Source organism: Molothrus ater, chromosome 14 (genome assembly GCF_012460135.2).
Source record: "Molothrus ater isolate BHLD 08-10-18 breed brown headed cowbird chromosome 14, BPBGC_Mater_1.1, whole genome shotgun sequence".
In the NCBI taxonomy this organism is placed as follows: Eukaryota; Metazoa; Chordata; class Aves; order Passeriformes; family Icteridae; genus Molothrus; species Molothrus ater.
The window spans coordinates 9,478,080-9,505,265 of NC_050491.2; the positions used below are offsets into that span (position 1 = coordinate 9,478,080).

The 27,186-nt window shown below is 37.6% G+C and overlaps 1 protein-coding gene across 1 annotated transcript in view; it reads left to right on the plus strand.

Annotated features, from left to right (window-relative positions):
• The window catches only part of TENM1 (teneurin transmembrane protein 1), a 661,862-nt gene that overhangs the window by 177,385 nt on the left and 457,291 nt on the right, over positions 1–27,186 (plus strand). The window contains exon 3 of the mRNA XM_036401914.1: positions 15,820–15,921. The gene's annotated coding sequence lies outside the window, so the exon portion shown is untranslated. The remainder of the gene's footprint in view (positions 1–15,819; positions 15,922–27,186) is intronic.

Genomic DNA, 27,186 nt, shown 5'->3' on the forward strand with positions numbered 1-27,186 from the left:
ATGAAATTTTAACAAATGGTAATCCATGTGTAATTTGCCTGTCAAGTGTGTGCCATTTGTTTTTACAAATGTTAGATTTTAACTGCTAAGGAATCATATTATACTACATAATGTGCTCCCGATTAAAGGTTTTGTTTTAGAATCTTTAGCTCAGTTTTTAGCTGCAACTTTTTTTCTTTGGGAATGTAAAATGCAAATGGGAGAAAAGGAAAAAGAAAGAAAATCAAGACTCTAAATGTCATTGCTTTGTGTAAAACTAAGTGTAAATGTATAAATCAGGCTTTAATTGAGCAGCTACTTCAGGAGCTTAAAGTTATAGTAACTGTTAATATTTCTGAATGTGAAATTAAGAATCTGCACTGTTAGTGAGCAAACTCATTAAGGACATAAAAGGATGACAGGATGAAAAAGGATTTACATTTAGAGAATCTTCTGTAAAATTATAAGAAATGACAGGCTCCATTTTTTGATGCTGAAATCAAGGTTGCATGTCTAAACCACAGTGACACTGTGGCTGGATTTTGCATAGCTGAGAACTAATAAGAAATTAGTAGAGTGTAATACAGGCCTATAGGGCTCAGTCTAACTTGGTAGCTTTGATGTGGAAGAACAGAAGGCATAATTTCAACCTTTGTTTAGTGTGCTGGACAGATAGCTTCACTAACATCCAACTATGGTTGGGATTAAAACTGTGATGGATGGCACCACAGCACATTCTTGACAGCTTTTCTGTTCAAATACAAATTTCTGTCACAGTCCCAGAATGTTTGAAAGAACATCCCAAGATGAAATATTGTAGGTGCAACAAGTCCAGTGTGAAGCTGTTATGCTTTGAAAGTAAAAATAATTACAAACTGTACATCTCCTAGGCACATATCTGTACTAATAATGAATAGCAGTAAATACACTGGAGTATACTAATGAAATGTTATTGAACACACAAGTTTTGGAAACCGTAAGTTTATCAATCTGTCAAGGAAATTGCCAGTGCATCTGTCTGGTTTATGGGGTTTTCTACCTCTTTTAGGCAAATAAGTATTTTGAAATGTTATTGTAGGTCCTGATTTATTCTACCTTCATAACAACTATTTAGAATATTTTCTTAAAGTTTTTTAAGTGTTCATCAATTTCTGTATGAAAAAATATTTCCTTTCACTTAAGACAGTCACTATTGCCTCCAAAAAACTCTGGTTAAGTCAATGCTTTTATTGAAGCACTCATAGATATGGTACTTATTATAGCAGCAAAGTAGGTCAGAACCTCCCTGTTTGACAGATGTGACATACAAATTCCCTACCTCCATATTAGTCATGAATAAAAGGAAAAAGAAGCTGATTAATGCAGGAAAATGTCTGCATTTAAAGAGCTAATACCTGTAGTGATTTTCTTCTTTGTGCTTAACTGTTAATTGAAGGAGAGACTTAAACTTTATCCCATTGCAACCAATTCCCAGACAAGCACGGGGAGTCCAGCTGACACTGCAAATGGCATGGAGCTCTGTAATATGAGCCATTGATTTAGCACAATAAGAAAGAAAATTGGACTCCATGAAGTGAGAATAAATTGTCTGACTGCTGAATCTGTGTCATGAAATCTGATCTCTTGCTCATGTGTTGTCCATGGGATGAGGTCATTGTCAGCTTCCAAAGATCTCCCAGTGATCCTCTGGTGCCATTGTACTCTGGGCTGCCTCAGTTATCTCAGCAGAGGTAAACACAGGTGAGGTTGCTGTTCATGTTGAATAGTCTGTGATCACACTGGTCAAATTTAAGTATCAAAGAACTCAAAAGTGGGGCAGAAATATCTTAAATGTCTTCAAATGCACTAGGTGTATTTTTTTGAGGTAACATTGATGAAAGTATTGTTCCATTTTAATCCAAGTACGTTTGTACATCATTCTAAAGGTAAAAGCATAGACCCCAAATACTCAATAAATGGGCAATTAACCTGTCTCCTCAGTGAAGTCTTAGTCTTCTTGGAGTTTATTTATGCTATTCTAGATATTGTTGCTAAGTAGGCCTTGACTGGGCTCAGAGCAATGACTGTGTGCAGTCTCCTAAAGCAGCTCAGAACAGAGGGACCACCTCATTTCACACAACACTGGCTGCATCCTTGCTACAGTAATGTACTGCTTTTATTTATTCTTGGCTTAATCTGTCAACCATATAACATTTATACCAACACTTGGGATCCTCCCTATAAAAGTCATCGGTTGAAGAAACTGCTCAAGAAGGCTGAAAAACTGAAGTACTTAGAATTTATTGCAGTCAAAAATACTAATATTCATATATAAAACAGGATAGGGGAATGGCAGAGAGATGAATGGATATGAAAAACATATTTTAATATTTATTTTTAATAAAATGGGGGTGAAATGACTGGGATGTAGTAGCTCTGTGTCTGACTAGGACCTGAAAGCAGGAGAAGCATTTTAATAGTAACTCATGCTAGGAGTTGGTTAACCTGTGAGAAAGAGCTAAGCAAAGAAAACTCACCTTTATCTCCTTTATTCTCCCATTTTGTCAGTTTTGTGCAGTCTGCTGTCTCTCCCATGTTTTAATTAATACATTTCTTTGAATGTGTGTTTTTAAAATAAAAATAATGCAACCACAGCTTTCTATAGAACTGAAAACCAAAAAAAAAAATCTTGTTCAATTATTGAAAATATGAAATTCAATCTAAGCAACCAAAGCAACAGGATTTGCTGGCTTAGGAGGTGCTGTTTTTGAAGTTCAAAATATTTTGGTTTGACTATGTAGATTTGCAGGAGACCCTGGACTCATGGTTCCTTGGCCGTGGAGAAATCTGCCTGGTGGGTCTTTCCCAGAGCCATCCCCACGTCCCTGCCACAGAAAGTAGACAACCAAGTGTAAATTTTGGCTCTGTCAAAGTCTTCAGAACAACTTTCCCAGAGAAATTCCTGGAAGTCATCTTAGTTAGGAAGATATTCAGTTATTTATTTAAGTTTAAATTTGGACTAAAATATCAAGTAACAAAACTCCCTGCAGCTCAATTCTATTCCTTCAATTGACTCTCTAACTCCTGTCCATCCTTTTAACTGAATGTCATAATTCCCACTTTTCTGAGGAAATCAGCATTGTCATATATGACCAGAAACTTATATTTTTTCACCAAAGTAGAGAGAAGAAACATATTGTTACCTGGATTTGTATGATGAATAATATCTTGACATTAGTTCTTTAATGAAAAGGACTTTCAGGCTTGAATACTTTTCTTAATACCATATTTTATGGAGAATGTGATTCCTCCAATAGGCAGGAACCTGGACATTAAGATTGTATAAGTAAAATGAAAGACATTCAGCTCCATTTAGCAGAGAAAGGGCTGCAAGGGGGCTGTTACCTGGCTTGTGCACATGTGTTGTCCTAGTTTGAGTTTCTATCATGGGCTAAGGTCAAGAGACTGCCTGGAATAGGAAGTAATTTTTAACTTAGGCTTATTTAGAAAAAAATGCCAGTTTAGAATATAATTTTGGCTTACATTTAGAAGTGTGCTATGTTTCATCAGACCTTGAATTACTGACCTCGTGCATCCTTTCTACTGATGTTTGAACTACAGCCTGAGCAATATTTCAGTCTGAAAGACATTAAAGTTCAGGAATGAGTGCATTCCTTTGCTCCCCAAGACTGTACTAAGTAGGTGACCTTTATCTTGAGGAGAAAGGATGGCTAGACCCCCAGAGTATCTCACTGGTGTCAGGTTTAGTCTGCAGGACCACTAGCAGAAAAACATGCTGGTCTGTCACAGCAGCTTCACCCAAGGCATGCTGAGCAGCACATTTGATCTCTGGCAGCAGTGAAGGCACACACCCATTTTAGCTGCTCTCTCCCTCTCCTATTGTCTTCCAAATAATCTGGAAGCAAATGAGTTGTGTTTGATAACAAAGTATTTTCTACTCTGCCAGCACAAGTATGAGTTTCCTCATTTTACTTCTTTTCATTTCATCCTCTCTGAAGTTAGAAAGAAACTTCAAAAAATTACTAGGAGCTAATACCAAATGCATTACAGATATAACATTTTTGAATAAAATACTTATTTTGTAAAGGTTTTGCTTTGGAAACCTTGATGATATAAGAACACATAACCTTTGGTATCTTCTTTTTAACTATAGGAATTGGGTAGGATTGTGTATTTGGGCTTGCATTGTCTTCTCAGAATGCCTTTGTGACTAAAAGTAATCTGTAGAACTGAAGTTAAGTTCTGTAAGGAAAAAAATGAAATAAGCAAAATCAACTTCAAACTGTTAGGAGTTCTCTTCTCAGCATGGTAGATGTATGTGTGCACTGACCCATGCAGCTGGTGCTTGAGAGTGTAACCTGCTGAGGTGAGAGTCTGTTCATGTTTTAAGGAAACACAATTTCTCATCATAGCTGTGTTGCTAAGGGATAGCTCATGTTTCTCCTCTTTCTTATTCTCTGTCAGATTTCAAAGGCCAAGAGGAAAATTGTTGCATTGTGTCTCAGTATTTCTTGTTCATGGCGAGGAGTTAGGAATTGATTGCAAAAGCAAGAAAACCTTTGAATAGACTATACAATATGTAGCTCAATTCTTCTCTTGAGATATCCCCTTCACTCACTTCTTAGTAGTTAGTGGTATTTTCCAGATTTCAGCCCTTGTCCTTAAACCAGACTCGGTGATTTCATGTTAAAGGAAGGTGGTATATCACCATCTAAAGTAATGTTTTCTACCTTGCACCTTAGTGCTCCTCATAGTTCTTTTTTTTACATATTGATAGCATGACTGATCCAATGGAAAAATAACCCTGAAAAAGATAATGCTTCATCTCAGAAGCCAACTAACTCATCTCTCCAGAAGACATGGATTGGCAAGAAAGAGAAGAATCGTCCCCTTCAGGTGTTAAACTGGCCTAGAAGCAGCCTGGAACTGCACTTGCAGAAATACTGAGTCTCAAACAGCACAGTGGATGTAAATTAAAAAAAAAATCTTATATTATTTCATTAACCTTATAAATAACCTGGGAAAATAAAAAAAAAAAGTTGACTCCATTTATAAGCACATAAATAAAGTATATGAGTCCCAGAAGGAAAAGGAGAGCAGTGGAGCTTTCCCACCCTGAGGAATGCAAACCAAGGGTGGCTTGTGGGGGCCCTCTGGTCATCCCCAAGACTATATACACTGGGACATTACTGATGGACTAGCATGAAGAAAAGTAGCATTAAAATCATGTGCTGTGTAAAAGGAGTTTAATTCTCCATCTGACATGTTTAAGATCCAATATTAATAATTTAGCTGAGTTTTAGTAGCCTTTTCTGCTGTAGCCCACTAATGACAAGCTTGTTTTCTAATGTTTAGCGCCTGCTGTGCAAGCGGTATTTTTAACAAAATACATTTGCTGCAGGCTCTTTGACATGGCTTCACACTGAGATAAACACAATTAGCATGAGCTATTTAAAATGCTTTTCTTTTGTGCTTGTTTATAATTGGTCTTTTAAAATCTATTTTTATTATTAATTTTAAGGAATGTGTAACAGATTTGATAGCACAGCGAGGGTGTGTTATTCAAGTGTTTTACTCCTGAGATATTCCTGTGTCATCCTCTGTTTGTAATAACATATTCATATACAAAGACTCAAGAAATGACCAGATTGGTCCTTCTTTTAATATGCTGTACCATGGGATGTATTGTAGCAGACCATGGAGGATAATCCAAAGGAGTGCAGGCAGGCTAGCTTAAATAGCATAAAAATTTCATTAGAAAGTATTTCCTGTGAATCCTCTTTTGTATAAAAAGTCTTATCTTTTCTATATGTCACATCAAAATGTCTTTTTGTAAAAATAGTCTTGCAAAGAATGTCTGCTGAGGCGGGCTGTACTGAATATTCATAACATCTGAGTGTGTGCTGAGACATTTTAGAATAAATATTTTTTTTGTTAAACTAGTTTGGAACATTATTGTTAATCTTCTTTGCATCCTTTCAGGCATCCTGTGTAAGGAAATTTTTGAATTGAAATAGAAAAGAAAGAAATGCTGTCCTCAGTGAGAGCCCACATGCTCCAGGTCTCATTAAAATCAGTGAAAATCTTCTACTGACCTTGCTCAGAGTGGATCTACTTGGCATGCTTTTTGGAGGGGTAAAGGGAAGAAAAGACATGCCTCAAAAAAAGACATAAGTCTGTTGGAGCCTTCAAGGGCAAGGCTGTTGTAAGGTACATTTTGTGCTCTTCTTTCCAGGCTGCCACTTCTGCTGACTGCTTGAAACATCTCTACCCACTCCCCTGGCTTTTTGTAGGGTTTAGTCTGAAAGCAGGGCCCTCATGGCAGCATCAGAAAGGAGACTGTTCCTTGCATGTTCCTCCACCTGGGCAGGTGACAACAATCATTGCCTTTTAATGGTTGGATTTGAAAGAGGCCGTGAGCTGATTTGATAATAGGCAGGTCTTCACTTAATAAATGAGCATGGATTGAAGCTCTCTGCTTTAGCAATTAAGTACAGTAAATATTCTAGATTTGCTTATCACAGCCTTTCTGGCCAATGGCTCCTGCAGCTGTTTGTGGGCAGTTCTGATAAAGATCTGTGCCTGGATATGGGTAAAATGCTCAGTCTGACAAATCACCCATGTGCTGGCTGACTCTGTGGGGGCTGAGCACTGCACTTGGGAGCAGCTGTCTGAGCATCAGCCCTGATTCTGACACTGAGCCCCTGGAGACAGAGGGACTTGTTCCATCCTTGAGAACAGAGCACTGTGGTCATTTGGCAGCTTGTGCAGCATGGCAGGAGGGCTGACAGGGCCTGGGAGGCTGCAAGCTGGAAAGCTTTTAGAAAAAAGCCCTGCAAACTGTTGGGGCTGTTGTGATGGTTAAAACTTTAAGAGTTTACTGAGGGCACATCCACAGCCATCACAGCCTTCTGGCTGCTTCAGGACCAGTGGCAGCATCCCAAATTATGCTTCCCTAAGGAGGCTTTCAGAACACTATGGATTTCCCCATAAATCAGACCAGGCCATACGTAACACCCGCAAGGCATGACAAATGATGGATAGATGGCTTAGCTTTGCTTTGAATGTTATCTCCTATGTCCTTTGCTGTAACTGGATTTCTTGGCATCGGATTTGGACTATCCCAGTAGGATCTGTGGCTCAGGAATGGGGGAGAAAACAGTATTCTGGGGGGTATGTAAGCCTCTGAGAATGACTGGAGTGCAAAAAAAGGACCCAAGGAAAGAATATCCCACTTTCCCTTAGTGCATGGACGTGAAAGAAGGGAAATGTTTGGTTTGAAACATTTTGCTTCATTTGTCACACAGCAGTTTTTCACCACCAGGACTCCATCCAGTGCCTTACTCTGGGTCATGACTGCTGAGTCCTCAGTGCTGTGAAAATACCTCCATCTAAATCCCTTGCTTTGAACTCTGAAATTATTTTGATGCATGCCTGCTTCTATCTCTGCTTTCATCTAGCTTTTTCAAAGTGACGAATACATGGCTGAAATGTCTCAACTACTGAATAATGTCATTACTTGGTTAATTTCAGTGACTTGAATCTGGAGGATCTATGATAAAATATAATACCCAGGGATATTTGTCCTAGTAACTTTAGACAAGTACTGGGGTTTTTTTTGCTGTCTCTAATATGTTGCTGTGATGACATTAGTGGAAATGTATCCTTTGTCCAGACACTGAGTCTTGTGTGGAGAACATTTCAGAAAAAAAGGTCCTTTTAAAAACAATTTGTCAGTATAACAAAAACAAGCATTTGGAAAAAAGAAATAAAGCATGTTTTGGAGTGTTATATAACAATCAGAACTGGTTTCTTTAAGAGATTCAGTTTTGCTCTAGTCAGGCTACTGAAATCCTACTTTCATTTGAACTCACATGTCTGGGATGTCTGTAACATTTAAATATTTATAGCTTTGAAGGTTCACCAGGTCTGTAATAAGCACAGGGGAAAATAAATACATTATGCAAAGGGTGATTAGTTTTATCACATAGTCTTCCATGGGGCAGCTGTTTATTTTCAGTGTTCATTTTCTTGGATCAGTCAGGTAGACAGCTGTTCTTTTAGGGCATTTTTGTTAATTTAAGTAACTTCTTTGAATTGCAAATCTACAACCATATTCACTTCTAAAAATTCAGCCTCCAGCTCATAATTATATCATCAAAAAAAAATCTTTAGATCACTAATTCAAAAATATCTACTTGTCAGAGATATTTCAAACAAATGCAAAGCATATACTCTCTAAATCATCTGATACATCAATGTCTATATGAAACTGAATATACAATGTCCAGGTCTGCAAGATTTCTGAAATAAAAAAATGCAATGTACATTCTGTACATTCCCACAATTCCACAGCAAGCTTGAAATACTGTTGTCTCAAATATGTGACTTCATAAATGCATCAATATGCTGTTGCAATGATAGAAATATGATAAGTGGTCAGCCTGTAATTAATCTTTTTATTTTTTAAATTGCCTTGGATTTTTGCCCTAGCTCAGAGGACTTGAGGAGAGTTATAGGACACAGAAAGGAAAGGAATACTGCAGAATGGGCTGGCACTTACCACATTGTACAGGGACAGAGCTTTTTGTGCACTGGAGCTGTCAGGAACAACTGCAGTGGAGAAGAACTTGCCAATGTAGTCACCCATGGAACCCTCAGAATAAACTTGTTGGAGTCAGTGCATGACTATTCAGATCCTCATTTTGTATTCACACTCTCAGGCTTGTGCTCTAAATATTTGTGTCCCTTTCAATTCATGTGCAAACATACCTCTCAGCTACCATAGTTTCATGAGGGCATTACTGGAATGTTGCATTAAAATTAATTCTTTGTATTGAAAAATGCTCAGCTACAGCAAATGTAACATTATGGCTCCAGTAGATCAATCATACTTGGTGGTGTAGGCACTTATGCTGAAATTGCCACCAGAAATTTCTTGACTGACACATTTTGACCATTCTTGACCCAACTGTAGTCTACTTAAGCTGCGAGTGGAAAATAATTTTCATTTCACTGTGAACCAGAATTTGTTCCATTGTGACTTGATTACTGACCTAGTTTGTTCTGAAATAGCCTCGCCTGGTGTCTGTTCCCAGCTCAGCCTGTTCTGGAAGGCACAGTTTGGGGTGGGAATGAGTAAAGGGTTTGGAAGGGTAAATTTCTTGGTGTAATTACACCCATTGCAGATGGAACATGAGCAGGAGAAAAGCCAGACATGGGCAGTGATGGCAAGTTTATATTCTGTGAGCTTCTGGTAATACCCAAAGTGCCCCTCAGCAGCACTTGGAATCCAAGCAGGGAATGGGGCTTTGTTCATTCATTTTCCAGGGTGTTTTCCTCATTCAGAGCTGTTACTGGTATACAAAGGAAGATCATCTCCACTGAAATTTTGGAAGTTGGCAAGAAAAGCAGTTAGGTCTAAATCAAACAAATAGAAGTGTTGATTGTAAAAATAGAGAAGGAATAAGCTTTTAATATATTTGGCAAATGTAATTTCACCTCTTATGTAATTAATAAGCTTTGTGTATTTATTTGTTAGGACTGGAAGCTTTTGACAAAGTACACAAATAAGTATTCACTTGAATACTTATCATTTATACATGTCTACCAATACCAGTTGTTTTAATTTGGAAGTACTTGACAGAGTATATCAGAGCAAGTGAAGATGTTATTATGATGTAAGTACAAATGGTGTTACACCAAATCAGTAGATTGTTGTACCCACAGTTAATTGTAAGATTGTGTCTACTATATCTAGGTAATTAATATGCTAATTAGCTAGTTTAAAGATAAAAGGGGTATTAAAAGAATGCAATAAAGAGCTTGTATTTTTTTCTTTTACTGTGCAAACACAGCTCCCTGCAATAACTTAATGAGGGAATTTCAAAGGAACAAAACTAACAACAAACGAATTAGAAGCTTAACTAAGTAATTACATGGTATTGCTGAGACCTTTTGGGTAGGGACTGGCATGAATATGTGTTTAGATTATCATAGCAGCAAATAACAGAGAGAGTGGGAATACTAAGAAAATCTGTTCATTGGTTGGAAATTTATTTTACAGAAGCAGCCTAAGAAAAATTTGAATTAAATGGTTTTTATTGAAATAAATTGTTTTTTGATAGTACGAAGATTGAAAATATATCTAAGGTAGAAGGATGTAAGCTCTTTGAGGGAAGAGAGCACAAATAGAAAGTGCTACTCTGTTTTCTTTCAGCCAGCCTTTAATATATTGGTAGAAAAGGGATTGGTGTTCAAAAACCACAATGTATGTTTGTTCAGCACTCTGAATTTTGAATCTGTTCCAAGGGCCAGGTTTTGGTCTGGCCTGAAAGATTAATATAAAATCTTAGGTGTGGTACTGCAAGAGGAAAATCCTTAAGCACAATGAAAATGTGCCTTAAACTGAGTCTGGATACACATTATGGGCTAAAACATGGTGTAGAAGATTTCAGAACAAATTAAGGCAGGTGTTTCCAGAGATGAAGGTAAGAGAGAAGAAAGTGTAAGAAATCACGAATTTTTGGGTTGGAAAAATGCTTTCAAAGCTTTAACTGCTTTATTAGTGTTAAATTTCTTTAACACTAAAAGTCTAAAATTTCTTTCTAAAAGTCTCCAAACACTTCTCAACTGGAGGAAGCCCATGTTTGAAGCCTTCTCTTCTGTCAGGAAGCCACACAGATTTAAACTTGTGAAAATCATGACTCTCTCCACACTAGAAAATGCAACTTGAACTACTCTGTACAGCCTCATCTGACATCCATACTTGATAAAGATAAAACCACTATCTAATAATCAGCTTAGCTTGTTATTAATGGGCTTCTTATTAATATAAAAGTACTGTTATAACTAATTTCAAAAGATACAAACATACAAAAGGAAGCATGCAACAAATCTTCTGTTACTTTTGTATTTTTATAAGCAATTCAACAGTAACAAAGAAAAAATCTAGCAGCTGCTAAATGAAAGCCAGAAGTTCCCTTAAAAAAACAGTAAATATTTTTCTGAGAATAAATAGTATCAGCTTTAGAACTTGTTATGTGAAGAGCTAACTTTGAATCAAAAGTCCAAGATGCTTTACCCTAATATTTAAAAAGCAAAGTCCTATCACATAATTAATATTGAAGAGAAGCAAGGGTGATCTATTCATGGGATCTCAATATTGATAACTGAGCTGCATTTGCAAGAACAGGGAGCACTGAAATAATCTGAACATCACACCTCTCCTCCAAATGAAAGAGTGTCTCCTTCTGGCTCTCAGCAATGGAGAGCAGGGATGTGTCTCTAAAAGGTGCAATTTTTTCAAAAGTGTTGGAATGATTTAGAATCCCCCTGGGACTCTGTGTCTAAAAGCTGTGCAATTCTATCCTCTGAATATTTAACTGCTGAAGTAAACATCTGAACTTTGTTAACTTCAAGTCGATTAGGACATCACACCACTAAACAGATTCTAACACACAGTTTAAATGCAGTTTTCTGATTTTATTGGTCTTTTAGTTTGTTAATTATAGTAAGAAAATGTGTGAGATGCAATATATTTTTAGTCTTTTTTGCCAAGGAATGGAGGTTTATGCCTCACATCTCTCTGGGTTTTTTCCCTGGTAACTTTGAACCTATTTTGAAACACATTTCATGAAGAGAGAGAGCTCAGAAAAGCAGTGAGTTCCCAGAGCATGGCAATCCTCAAAGCAGTTTAGTTATCAGCCTCCAAGGGTTGGGTGGGGAGCCCCTGTGAGCAGCCCTGTGTCTGATTGCAGGGAGGCTGCAGTGTGTGTGTGTGTGCTCTGGCCTAAACACCATCTATTGCACCAGGAGAGAAATGAGATCAGCATTCACACTTGGAAAGTTTAGTTGGAAATTAAAAATTTAGCTTTGAACCAGACTCCATCAGTTTTCTGTTCAAGATATTTCGTGTTTCAAATGCTGAGGTTTCGTGTGGGTCAATCTCATTACTTTTTAAAAAGAAATTGTTGAAGATAACTTTGGGTGAGATGAGAGCTCATGTAAATTGTGTGTGTACACACACACACACACACATTATAATGTGAGCTGCAGCTGGCTTTATATCTCTGTAGAGAGTTAACTGTAGGACTGTCAAAAAGGAAATGAAGGGAATTCACAGAAGTGGAACAGACTCTGAAGCTTAGGAAAGAATATGTTTAATGAAATACATCCACTTAAAAGGCAGTGCTACATAAAATGTAAAAGATTCCAGGTTATGAATCTCAATAGTTTTGAACAAGCTCAGACCACTGCTAGAGAGCCAAGATAGTATGGCCCAGATGTGGCATTGGATAGGAAACAGCCTGGAGGAGAAGATTTCCTCTTTAATAAAGAGTCATATTCTATGTGGGGTTTTATATGGATTTATATATACTTAAATATATATATATATATCTGTGTGTGTGTGTATAGTAGTTTTCTTTATCATTCAATGCTATCAATTTAAAATGGGTACATTTTTAAACTTTGGCCTAATATTATTACAAAAAATGTAGCTCTAGTTAAACTTTGTGGTATTTTTATGTCACCCATAGGATCTTTATGGTTTGGTGTTTGTATCTACATCACTGGGTTTTAAAATACATCTTCTGTATGATTTCAGTTATGGTTGTGAATGACTGGCATGTCTTAAGTAAAAGATCTCTTGTCCCCAGTGGTGGTTAAAGTCAGAGCTGTCGTCTTTGAATTATTTTATTTCATGAGCTTTTAATAATACCCCAAGGACATGTCAAGCATGTCTTGCATGCTCTTTCTTTCAAGTATATTCTTTCACAAACACAGGCTGTGGAGGAGATGCTGTCATTTCTTCTCTTGTTCCACTCCAAGCATATATTCATCATGGTAGGGTAAACTTATAAAAAAATCTAATATCATAGTAAATTGCAATTTGGTGAGGTGTGGCACAATTTCAAAGGTTTAAAATTTTGGTGGTTGTAATACAACAGCAAAAGCAGTACAAAATGTGTTTGCAGTAAATCAATCAGTGCAGTCACTCTCTAAATAAATACTCAGTTTGTTAGTTAGATGGAGTCAGTTGCCCCCAAAATTATCTTTGTGACATTTCTGTGAATGTGAATTAATTTGAAGACATTGTGTGGTTTGTTCACCACTTTATTGCATTTTCTATGCCTGAAGCAACAATAAGTATATTTATAGTAAGGCTCTTGAACAATTTTGTTGGGTTTTTTTTCAATTATTGTTCTCATGGATCCCAACTGGCATGTTCCTTTGTCTCGTATACTGCACAGCATCTGAATGTCCCAAGGGTTCACAAATTTCCAGAGGGGACCTAACAGCTGATTTGTCCTGCTTTTACTGCTCAGGATAGGATATTGTCCTGTTTCTGGCAGGTTTTGCTACAGAAGTGTAATGATGTCTATTGTGATTGCTGTTATTTTTGTATTTGTTATTTTATAGCTTCATAGGTAAGTAAACATTAGGTGGGGACTCAGTGTCTGAGTGTCATTTAGAGCTCCAGGCTCTGAAATTGCCTCCTGTGAAACTTCAGTAATATCTTTGAATGGCTATGTATTAAATGACTGACTCAAATGTTTCTTTGTGCTAAAGGGAGCAGTGCTGCTTAGAGAGCTTGCAGTTTGCAAGACATTTTTGAAATGAACACCAGGAAGCACAGTAGTTGTATTTAAAATAATTTATTGATGGAGAAGTAAGTGAAAGAGTGATATTTAGACCAAGAATTGTTTTCAGGTAGAAATAGCCTGTTTTCCCCTCAAGCTCATTTCTGAATTTTGGGAGAAAAGACAGTCATAAACCTCTAAAAATATCTGAGGCTGAATTACCAGTGCTGAGCATTGCTGCTTTCTCTCTGTGGTACATCAGAAATCCACAGGTATGTCCTTAGCTCAATGTGAGGACTTCAGCTTTGCAGCTGACAGGGTAGCCTGCTTCTGCTTTGGGTTCCAGCTCCAAGTTAAAATTCCCAGTGCTCCTGCCAGCCCTTCTTTGGGGGCCTGTGCACTTAATGACGTGACTCCATCTGAGGCTGAGGCAAGGTGGGCACAGCTGGGCAGTAGAAAAGGTCTTGCTGAGCCAGGAGCCGCTGGAAACAGTGGGTGCAGGATGCGGACCCTGAGCTGAGTGCCGGAGTCAGGTTTGCCTGGCTGGGGAGGGTACCAGCCCTGCCCCATCAGCTGCTGTGCTCTGGCTCTGGCGCAGCCTCCCTGCATGTCTCTGCTGCAATCTGGGCTCCTGGGAGAGCATCATGGGGCAGATGGGACCATGCACAGAGATCTCATCTTGTCATTGCAGCTTTTGTTGACACAGTCTCTATGCCATGCAAAGAATCTGCCTCTGCTTTCCCTCTGCAGCAGCTTTGCAAGCAGACTGTCACATACTCCTTGTCGTGCCTTTAGCTCAACAGTTCTGGAAAGGAAATGATGTACAAGATAATCTGAGCATGGAACGTTTATATTATCATCGTCTTGACCACAGATTACCTCTTCATTCTAAAAAATGCTTCTGATGGGATGCTTGGAGAGACATTTCAGTAAATTAGTTCTCCAGAAAATTAACTTTAATGAAAAATGTTGCTATGTCTATGTCATAGTCATAGACATCTTTAGTCTTTAAAACCCACATAGCATCTTGGAGTACTCAATCAACAAACAATAAAAAAATGAATTCAATATCCATACAAGCTATCATCATGCAAGGAGCTTTTGCATTATGGTCTTACAGCAGTTTGAAATGGCACTTTCTGTACAGGCTTTAGATATATTTGCCACATTTAATAATAACTATGTATGTAATTGAACACACTTAATGATAACTCCTTGCCTACTTCAGAATGTTTACTGAATTCCACTGGCCTAGTGTGACTGAGGTCGTGGTACATAAATCAGATTGTATTCCCAAATTAAACTTATATGTATTTGTTGTGCAATAACAGCAAAGCAGGAAAATGAAACGAGCCCTCTCCCCAATGTAGCTTTGAGAGCTTGGAAATTATAGCTCTGTTGGTCAGATTGGTTACATGGGAAGTTATTCCTGGTCCATTGAAATAATTTGTATTAATGCCATGTACTGTGTAAGAGTCTGGTCTTGTGGTCTTTTGAAATTTAAAGTGTAATTCTGTGACCAAAATATTAGAGTTGTTCTGTGATGCACCTGAGATTTTTGTACTGTATGTCTGAATAAAAATTACTAATGCAGAGATATTTTACTACAAAAATAAGCAAGTTACTCATACTCTGGGTTGCTTTATTTTGTTGGTTATTTGGTTGTCGCTTGCCCAATACCACAACTTATAACCTCTGACTCTCTAAAAAATTGCTTTTATTGTTTACTTTTATGGAGGTTTTTATGTTTAGAGCCCTTTCCAATCTTGAAAGAAATGAAATTTCTTTCAGTGGCTTTTGTCTTGAAGCGTGAATTGTTTAGCATTATGACTTGGCAGCATTTGAGTCACATTCTGTATAATGGTTGTGCTCTGTCACGTGTTCACGGGGCAAAGAGCAGCACAAGGACACGGCATTTTGAATGCTACACCATGGGAAGATTCTTAAGTTTTTCAGAAAAAAATGCCTTTTGAACTTAAAGCTTAAATCAAGTAAATTCTGACATTACCAATCATCAGTGGATTACTTCTGCAGATGAGACCCATCAGCACTTGTTAGTAGCTGTGCACACCCCCCTGAAATCTCCTGCTAATGATTATTTTTCCACCATGGTTTGACTAGCAGGCTGCATACCTATTGAAATCAAATACAAAGAAGTGCAGTGGAAGCTACCTAAAGCAGGATACATGAACTCACTCTGTCTGCTAGTAAAATTAAATTATTAATGGTTTAATTTCTTTTATTTTTCTTTCCGCAGGATTTGAGGTTCCAATTAAATCCGTGTTTGGGCCATTGCTTTGCCTGACAGTACTTAATCTTTTTCGAAGGCCTCATCACTTATCTAAAACAAAAGAACAAGGTAAGGAGAAAAAGTAATGAAATGCAGCATAGCACATCTGTCAAAGCAACCAAAAGTAGCTTTAAAAAAATCCAGGATCAATGACATTAAAAAATTATTTGTTGAGCACTAAATGTGATCATGTTAGGCATGTTAATTGTAAAGAATCTGTAAGTACCAGCATGTTCTTGCATACATTGAGGGTTTTGTTGTTTGTGTTTAAGAGATTTACTGTTGATGTAGCCACAGGACACAAATGACTGATAGGAGTAGTTGCTAAGTGTGCTTCTCTGTACTACTGAGTCCTCTGTAAGATTGTTTGACATCTTAATACTGAACTGTTGAATATAATTAACATTTCTGAAGTTATTTAAAATTCACTTTTGGGTCAGTCTCGATTTATGTTCTTCAGATGTGCATAGTGCAACACTGGGTATTGTATTAAAAGGCTTAAACTGTTTCAGCACTTAGAGCTGTACTACCCTTTGTAGTTGATAATAGATCTGTCCAAAATACTTGGAATTGACTTTTGCTCTGTCACTTAGGATTCCAATAACATAGAGCAAGGCAGGCATAACTAGAGGTGACAGAGAAGAGTAGTAAAGTGATTTAGCCTTGACAGGCTAAGGAGGTAAGGCAGATATGGTCTGAAAAATATAAACCTTTCCTGAGTTGCAAAAGTATAGCCTGCAGTGGCCACCCCTGCAGCCGCTGCTGACATGCACAAGAGACAATATCAGGATCTCAGTTCTTTTTTTCTTTTTTTGCCCACTCATTTTTTCTGCCTTCTCACATCCCTTCCCAGGGTCAAGTTCAAACTAATATTAGCTGGTGCAGAGCAGGCTCAGTGGCTCCTTAATACGCTTTCACCTCAGGGTCTTTATATGAAAACCAGCAGGTTAGAAAGTTTGTTGGCCTCTCATCTTTTCAACATAAAATATCATGTATTTGGTTTGGGAGTGTTAACCACACATCTCCTCTAGGGTCTCTCTCAAGGATGCTATTTATAGTTTTGCTTTTCAAGCTGTGTAAAGGGTGTTATTAAGTAGCTGGGAAAAAATGTTTAATCATCAGACCATGGAAAGCCATAGGCCAGGCAGAAAATTGCCAGTGGTATTTGTCAGCAATAAGTAGAACTGGGTTCAGTAGGTGTGTTTATAAAGCAGATTTGTTGCTGAGGGCTGTCCCTCCACATCCAGAGCTGATGATGGAAATGGCTCACTGAAAGAAGCATTCCTGAAGTATTTCCTAGAACTTCTCTCAGAAATTACTTTTACATGTGTAGATTATTGGCTTTGCTATGTAAATCCTTTAGATTTGCCAAATAACTGGGTTTTCCAGGTTTCTGAATCCTGTCTTGCTGTGACTGTGTCTTACAGCAGAGTTGTCTTCTAAGTTGCCCATCTACTGCCTCATGTCTGCTAAAATTTCTCATGGTATTGGTCTCTGACACTGAAAAAGATGATGAAACAACAAACATTTCTATAATTTAACAAAATTATAATAATTCTCTATATTAATTATTATATATTAACTCCCTACCATTGTTATGGAAGCAAGATGAGATGCTTGTGTAGAATCAGTTACCGACAGGATCCATCTTAAAAAAAATTGATTAAGCTTTAATTTAACTACTCTTAATAGGATTAGAATATAAAGCACACTTGATTTGTCTGTTGCTCTTCAATTTTCTTTCAATTCCTCATAATTGCATTTCAAAGCTCTTCTTTCAATAGATAAACATCTCAAATTTATTATAAAAAGATTCCCTTATATTTTCTGGTTTAAGAAAAATTGACTTTTTTACCTTCCAAACCTTCCTGCTTCTTCATGTGTTGGTGAGGCACATTAACAACTTAAAACAGATAATCTTTGTAATTATTAGCTTCTTATAAACATAATTATCTTATGATTAGTGCAGATGACATTAAAAAAAATCTTACACTGAAATGGTGCCTAAAATGAGTTATGTACTAACTATGTATGCAGTTTAATTGGGACCCCTACTGATACTGAACACAGTTGGTTTGTTGAAACAAAATCAAGACTTAAATGATTACAGTGTTATATCTGGGATGTCTGAGTGTCTGTATCCCCCAGTAATTTTTAACTCATTCACTGACATAAGGGAGTTTTTACCCCAATGACTGATATTAACATGAAGGTGGAATTTTGAGACAAAATTGTTCCTAATATTCTAGTGAAAATACATGGCTTTGCAGTCAGAAAAAGGATATTGAAAATGCCCTGACTAAGGGAAGGCCACTTTGTGAGCTTATCTGGAAGATTCTACAACAGAAAGAGATCTAATTAATATGCCAAGTTTGGGAGAGGAATTTTGTCAGAATCTGCACCTTTCCAACATGGGAGGGTCCACAGTGAAAACGTGTGAATGCAGGGAATTTGCAGGATTCTGCCAAGGGAATCAGACTGGCCCCCTCCTTGTGTGCTCTGAATATCTCCCTCTTCCTCATGGTAAATATATCCTGTTTGCCTGGAAGATGCTGATATTTGATGTGAAAAAACCTGTCCTGCAGCCAGAGGAACATTTACCTTCAGGTTATAATTTCTATGTTTAAAACAAAACCCCATTATCACGCTTGTGGCTGGCTGAGATCATGTTTATGGTTTATTATATTTGCAGTTTCAACTGTAAACACAGAAAAATATCTGTTTTCTTGTGGAGCAGCTTATTGTGCTTATTGAACAGTAACAAACCTTATGCTATGGATGAAAGAATGTGATTTATCTGTGTTCTTAAGCATACTAGGTATGTGATTAGACACCACCCTCATAAACAGTGTCTTATGCTGTTATTTCATAAATTCCTCTTAGCTTGTACAATTAGGGAAGTTCTTAAGCACATGAAATATCTGTCAACATGTGGCTTCTCACCACTGCAAAGGGTTACAGGCCTTCAAGATGAACTGTGGTTTCCTGGACAATTTGTGTAATGGATCTTTGGGGTATTCATACTTTCAAGACATATGTGGATTTATATGCCATAAAAGATGAAGCATGCTCTGCAGTTTCTATTCTAGATACAGCACCATTTGAAATGCTTGAGATTACATCCATACAGTGGATGGTTTGCTCTGAGGATCTTAAACATTCATTTCTCCTGGTTTTCATATCAGAGAATCTCTATTAATATTGCCATAGTGAAACAGGAGAATGACTGCTGGGAATCTCCAGGCAATCAATGAAAAATACTTGGCAACAACACTGTCCTTTTCACTTTTATTAAAGGTTGTGAGAGCACTTTACAAGCATTAATAACACATTACAGTAACCTCCTGAATCTCTGTGAGCATTCACTTCTAGAAAATTTAACCTAAGCTAAAAGTAGGTAACAGCTATGCTATGACAGTGGAAACAAACCATTCTCTTGCTTGCCTCCGCTTTTTGTGAACCCTCTTGGACATCCATAGAGTTTAGTTTCAAAAAATGCTCGGGGCTCACAGTTTCCAATCTCTGTAATCTAACGTTTGAAGCTAATCTTTGATTATTCCATCAGAGCTCTGGTCTATCTTGAGCTTTTAAATTGCTTGAGCTAAATTATGAAATAATCTGAAGAATGAGAAGGAAATAAAAACACTAACAATGTTTTGTAATAGTAGTATTCACCTTGTTGGAGTTTAGAAACTCTCTTAGAATGACTGTGTTCAATGTTCAATCAGTTTTACACTGTTGAAAGTTTAGCCCCAGTTGCAAATTAGCAAGAGGAATAGTGAGCAATTCAAATGTCAAATAGCAAAGTCTTCTCTTACTTTGACAGACATTTTATTATTTTTTTCTTTCTTCTTCCCCCCCTTTTTTTACATAAATATCTTGTTTAAATTTTGCAGTGTATTCTGTATGATAACATAAACCTTTTGATTCTAATTTGCTACACCTAACTATGATGTCTTAATGTAGGGCAGTAAATACTGAATTATCCAGTGTCAGAATGTACTTGCCAAATTGTTATGCTCATTTCTCATCAGCTTGTCTCACTGGAATGGAGCCTCATTCCAACTTTCCCTCCACAATCCATTAGCAATTTACTGCCAAGTAATTCCAAGACAGGACTACAGTGTCGGTGTAACTTCCAGAGACACCAAAGCAGACAGTAGTACACTTTATTCCTTGGTCTTTTGTGTAACAAAACCTTATTTTGATATTAATGGAAATCTATGATGTAAAGGCGTTTTTTTCACACTGTCCAGTACTATAAATCACATGTAAATGTACACTACCATTTGAATTGTGATCTCATGAACTCTCATTGTTTCTACTTACAACATCAAAAAGTATTTTTTAAGCACAGAATAAAAGCACTTCTTGGAGAAATCTTGAGTTATCTAGCAGTGAAATTTCATTATTCCTTTAATTATGTACATAAAATAAAAAAATGGAACTGCTGTAGAATTCCAGCAATGCAATTTTTCAGTAGTGCACCATGGCGACAGCTTCTTGCAATATTCCAGAGTTCTGTCCTTTAAGATAAATGTATTCTTATACAGTTCAAATTATTTTACAATCTTTAAAATATTATTTTGCAAATCACTGATGTATTAAGTTGGCTTAATCATCTGTCTGCATTTAGGCTTCCAAAAGCACATGTGGTAGAGATGTTTTGTGGTTCTTCCAACCTCTGTAAACCAGTGAATCAGTAACAGGAAAGATAAAATGAATAATTCCAAAGATAAATGCTGACCCAAGACCAGAGATAGTTACAGTATTATTATATTTTTGGTTTTCTGCCTGTAGGCCATAATTTTATATAGAAAACATTTTTTGGAGTAAATAAAGCTGATCACTATATACTATAAATAATAGCAGTATGTGCTTTTGTTAGCATTAGAAGGATTGTACCTTCTGTGATACATTTTGCCAGCACCAAAAAGGCAGTAAGTGATTACAGATATATCTTCTGCCTGACAAATTTCACCTGTACATCCACAAGTGTGATCACATCCTGCTCTTTTCATCTCCTGGCTGGTAATGCTTTCCAGCAGAAGGGAGGCCTGTGGCACCAAAGAGCAGCTCCCAGGGCATGGGGATGCTGCTGAACCTGAACACTTTGGTGCCTGGTTTGGAGGATCAGCACTGAGCCTCCCTCCTCAGGCTGCCAGTGAACAGTGAGGCTACAAACATCAAACATCATAGAGGAACTCAAATCATGCCAGGCACAAGAGTTCAAAAGTGACTTTTATCCCAGTGAAATTCTGCCAGGCTTGCAGTGAGATGGTAGCTTCCAGATCTTTTTCTCAAACTTCCAGGAGTGTTTAGGCTCATGTCTGAGCTCCCTGCTCTCTCAAGTTGGAGCTGTGAGACCAAGCACAGCATTCATGCTGCTCCTCAGTGGTTCATGGCTTCTAAAATACTGCTGTCCAAGCTCCACTTCACTTAAGACTACACATAATGGTGCAGTAATAATAGTAATAATTGAAGTAATCATTGTTCTAACAACTAACAAATAATAATACCAGAAATAATAATGTAACCAGCAATCTCTTTGCTTGCAGCAACCTCTACTGCAACTCCTCTATATTCCCAGAAAAATGATTTTGAGATTTTCTTGGATTTTAAATGTTAGATAGCTTTCAGGTAGCTTAGTATACTAAAGTTGTGACTCTTGAGACTCAGATAAAACTCTGTGTAAGCAGACTGATCTCGTCTAATCCCTGGTAGGCATTCTTCCAAATCTTAAAACTACAACTGTAGTCATGTCAAAGTAATTTATTTTTTGTTTAACCCAAGTAGCTGAGTACTTGGATTAAAAAAGAATAGGTGCAGCAGGCCAGGACTTCTGCAGGTGAGAAAGTTGGAACAGTAGTAACACTGTTTTGGTGACACTATTCTTTGTTGTACATGATAATTCCAGCTGAAAAAAAACCCCAAAATTATAAAAAGGTGTCAACTATGGGAAGAAACTGTGTAAAACCAAACCAAGACAGTATGTGTAAGCTCTTGTGTAAGCTCTTAATTTAATTACTGCAGGTTTATTTTGATTTCTATCTGAACCACAGCCAGCAGGATTGTATTTGCTGGAAAAATAGGTAATTTCAATGCAATCAACTTATATCTGTATTTTCTATTCCTTCATTTAAGAAGATTTGACATGTAACTTTCATCATAAAAAACATAATGAGATAGATAGTAATACTGAATATATCCAAACTGTTTTAGCAGCATGGCTTGTTCCTTGTAGTGTCAAGAAGTTTAGGGACAGCAACTTGGATAAATCTAGATTTTTCAGGGCATTACTCCCCCCGACTCCTTCAGAAATCCCCTTGGAAAAAATTGTTCTCTCACATCCCCAGTGTCAGGAGGACTCTTTCATTTGGGTAGGTACAGACATGTTACAGTCACCCAGCTCTTGCCTTTCATCAGTGGGATGTGTAAAATTTGCAGTTTCAGCACAACTTGTCCTGTGGATCTCTGCCTGTGTGCTGTATAAGTAGAAATGGAAATTTCAAACCTGTCTCAGAGCATCTCACGGAGTTCAGGCAGCAGCACTCTGACATCAGCATGCTGGGCACTTAGCCATGCCTTTGCTCAGTGCTCTGCCACCCCCAAACTTGCCTTAGGCAGGCCATGTCTGCAGTCATTCCTTACTCAGAGCACTTGGAGATTCTGTCCCAGCAATCTCACGGCAGAACTGCTGGGGGCCATCAGCTGTGAGAGAGCAAAGTGAATTTCTAGAAGACAGGTTACTTGCCTGTCAAGTAACAGGCAAGTTTGAGCACTGGACGTACTCCTTCACAGTTTGCTGCTTTTTTTTTCCTTCTCAGTCTCTTTAAAATACAATTACAGTTCACCATCCAGGAGCAAGGGACAGGAACTGCTCCAAGTGCTGGAAGGAGCGAGTATGTGCTCTTAGAGAGGAGAAGATTCTGCAAAGAATCTCTTCATGGCAAAGAGCAGATTCTGGATCAGCCACTGTCCTTTCATGGTTCCTGCAGGCTGTCAGATACAGAGCAGGCTTGGCTCTGCAGGTGGCATTCAAGTTCGTGCATGGACAGTCACACCAAATAGTGCTGGATGGACATTTTCAAAGTCATTTGGAAATAGAAGGACAGAGATCGGGGGAAAGATTGAATTATAATTCAATGATCCCATATTTATAAATTATCTAGTATCTATAACACTTTAAAATAGAATTTATTTGCTTTAATAATTAATGGAAAGTTCATAGTAGGTAATTTATTAATAATACAGTGTCATCAGTATGGATTATGTCCAATTCCTATTTCTATTCTATTGAACCTACTGATCTGGTTTATGGCAGCAGCAAGAAGCTCAGTTTGAAACAGTGAAAGGAAGCCTATTACCTTGTTTTCAAAATAAAATATGGAGTTATGTGTGGAATACAAAGCTTCTGTTTGAGGTCAGGAATAGCTACAAACACAGAAGGCAGTGTTTCTGTTTAGATGATTGCTATAGGTCACAATACAGAAAAATGCTGGAATATGTAGGCACTTAGATTTGAGTCACACCACTAAAATCAATGGCATGACTTTTATACTTATTGGCATAATTATCCTATTGAGACATTTACTTAAGTGTTCTGCTGATTCAGAGCCAGAATATTCAAGCTTGCCGCAAAGGCAAAGCCTGTCTCATTTGAAAGGTGCAGTTTGCAGAGTTTCCCAAATTCTTCAATATTCCAATACTAATTTCAGCTGTTTCATCTACTCTTACTATATAAATTATATAAATTAGTTTCATCTACTCTTACTATATAAATTAGTATTTTCCCCACAAAAAGTGTGTAGATACCAGTTTGAAAATGGGGTTTTTATAGCAGTGGCAATCAGTAGGAAGGACCTATTTATTTTTATCTGTGTTTAGATTTTTTTTTGTTTTCACCAAGCAGGTTTCTCAAGCTGCAATTCTCTGACATTGTGTCTGAAACAATTTGCTGCAGAGTAACAAATCTCGGTGTTTTCAGGGAAAAAAAGCCAATATCTAGTTAGTGATATTGCTAAAGAGATTAGGATTGTAGCTCTTAAGAAGGTAGACCTGTTTGCACTGAGACAATTATAAACAAAGATGCACCAAATATGTTGCTCCAGCTATGATGGGTTCATGTAAGCAGTGTAACAAGTGAAAAATTTATAAAAATTGGAAGTAATGGAATGTCTGACTAAGTCCATATCCAGACCTGCACACTGTATCAGCACAGGTGATTTTTCTATTGCACTCTGCTGATGGTGAAGCCAGACCTCCTGGTGGCTATCTGAGTTTCTACTGCATGAGTGTTTGTGTGAACAGCCCATCTGCTTTGTAAGTTTTAGGAGAAAGGAGTGGAAAACTGTTGTGATTATATTTTTAAGTGAAGGATGCAGTGCATTGCTTGTACAAAATAGTGTTCAAGCACAAATTCCCATATTGACCAAGAACTAAATTTGAGCAGCATTTGCTTTGGTTTATGCTGGGTAAGTGCAGGAGAACTGGCACAAGAATGTGTAGATGAGGCTTGTGTTTGATGTTGAGCACTGTCAGATTGAAATTCCTGGGAATGGTGGAACTGCTGTTGGTGGTGGCTGCAGTTCCTGGCTCTCTCTGAAGTTATGTGAGAGAGGAGGTGTATTTATCCTCTGCTTTCACAGAAAACTGGCGTCTCATGTTTGTGTGCTGTCAGTCTCACGTGGGTAGTTGTTAAATCTGGATAGGGAGTATCCATCAGTAATGACCACCAATTCTATGGTAAAATAGCTAAGTTATTTTGGAGTGAGATCTGGTGACTTCTAAAATGTTTTTTACAAAGCTGATCTATGTACTTCATTAAACACTATTTTCTCCAAAACTATCACCTCTGATTCAGACATTGCCTCAAATAATTTTCTTATTTAGAAAGCAAAGGAAAAAAATGTTCAGGGTTTTCTTTTAAAATTTTTTCCTTCTTTTTGACTGAAAATCTTTCTTGAGTTCTCTTTGTCAGTATTTACTATAAATAAAAAGCAGCTGATTTACAAGAATATGCCTAAGAGACTGCTATTTATGGCTGTATAGAACTTTACCAGTTGCATGGAATTTTCTTGTTTGGGCAGTTCTTAGGCTTTACCTGGTACAAATCTTTCAGTGGTATCATGAGATAATCAGCACTGCTGTGGTATGACAGTGTTTTAGGATTGTTCTTTAAATCAGTGCATTTCCACTTTTAGAAATAACAAAATATCTCAATAACTGTAGAAAAGGTTTATGGAATCATAATAATTGATTCATTTAGACTCTGATTAGTTTTCTTTGCTTTTGAGCATTCCTTGCATCTAATGTTGGTCATTACCCTAAAACATCCCTTGGAGTTTCCCCTTATCTAAAGGTGAGAATGTTTTCCTGCTTTTTGTGTTACTGAATTAAAATTATTCAAATTAGGGGTGTGTGCACATTTCAGGGTTTAGGACTATGCAAAGGCACAGTTATTATTTTGATTTATAGAAATAATATGCTGACTTAAAATACAAAAGCAGTGCTTTGTAGTAGAACCACCTGCATCCTCCTCACTTTAACACAAAGTACAAACCATTAAAAGAGCAGCATAGTTAACATAAAGAGATTTCCAGAAACATATCATCATGAAATACCTTCTCTCATACACCTGCACATGGGGAGGAGGGAGAAATTCATTCTTAAATCCTTCTAGCAAAACTGTTGCTGATCTTCAGGCGTTTGTCTTTGTGCTCTTTCCCTTAGCAATTGCCAGCCAATGGACAAGGACACAATCTATTACTACTTTCTGTGTGATTCATTCCTTAAAAAACAATCTGTTCTTTTAGTGGCACTTGTTATTAATCAAGGTTTTTTCCTTTCATGAGAGTAGTTGTTGGCTCAATCACTTCAGTATATGCAATCACTAACTTTTTCCATTACACTGGTGAATAGGTGCTCTTATATTTCTGTCAGAGGGATGCTGGTACATTTAGCATGATGCTTTGCAATTTCAGTGAGAACATTAATGGTTGAAGTGTGATTGCTTTTTTTTTTCCTTTGAGAGAAAAAGTGTAACATGTTCTCCTTAGAGAGAAAAGAGAGAAAATGATGGAAATTTCTAAACTCAATTTATTTTTGTATCATTAAAATGTTGAAAAGTACCAAGGAATACTCTTGCAGAATCAATCATTTCATAATGTATCTGCAGAGGCCCCAGACTTGCCTATCCTGAAAAGAATGCTGAAAAGGCTAAAGTATCAATTTTGTACAATAGTCCGTGTATTTGCAGAATATAGCACAAAAATTCTTACTGTTGCAAATGAGATGGAGGAGGGAGGGTGTGTGTACATAAAACCTTCATGGACATGGTATTGTTTTCTGTGCAAAATATGGGAACAAATAGAAAGACAAAGGAGATGTAATACATCACTGAGTAGTTATATCTTTCCTTAGTTTTCTGTGAGCTAATTTCCAGAGGAGGCACAGGTCCCAAGGTATCAGCCCTTCTGCCAAGGGCAGCAGGCTCTCTGTGCCCTGCTGGCACTGCCCTTCTCCCCCCTCATTGCTGCACAGTGTGGGCAGAGCTGTGAAGAGAACGCCTGGGGCTCCCACTGGCAGAAGGACACACTGCAATGATGCCTTAAGTTTCAGCTTTCATATTTTTTAGATTCTGTACTGCCTTAGTGTGTGACTCTGAACTCCACATGAAGTGGTAGCAAGTTCTCTTCACAGTTTAGTCAGACAAAACAATCCTTTTCCAGCCCAAGAACCAAGGACTCTGGTGCAGCTTTAGGCTCAAAAAATATAAACAACAGTTAATTGAGGAGACAAAACTGGGAGGATTGGACTTCATAACCTGGAGCTGTAATTAGAGAATTGACCCCAATATGGAAATGGACCAAAACTTATAAAAGTATGAAAACATGTGACTGGCTGTCCATCTTGGGCCCAGCTCAGGTCCATCTTGGGTAGAACCATGGCCAGGCTCTTGCATTGCCCAAGGTGTATCCTTTAAAGGCCTTTTAATAAATACCTACTGTATTCCTCTAACACTGCCTAGCCTCTGTTCCAGATGGCCTCTTTAGGCATTTCACTGCTGCCCAGGGCTTCTCTCGCCCCACGTTAACACTGAACCAGTGAGGGACAGGATGATGCCAACTGTCTGCTGAATGGCTGAAAACTCTGCAGCAGTTCCTGACTCATTGTTTTTCCGTGAACCCATTATTAATAAAGAATAAATTTTTCTTCTGTAGAGATTTGATGTTGGCAGATGCAGCCCTCTTCTCTTGGCCCTGTTTGTTACCTATGCTGTGTATTCAGCTGGGTGACACACGAGGCCCAGGCATAAAATTGCTACTTATCCCA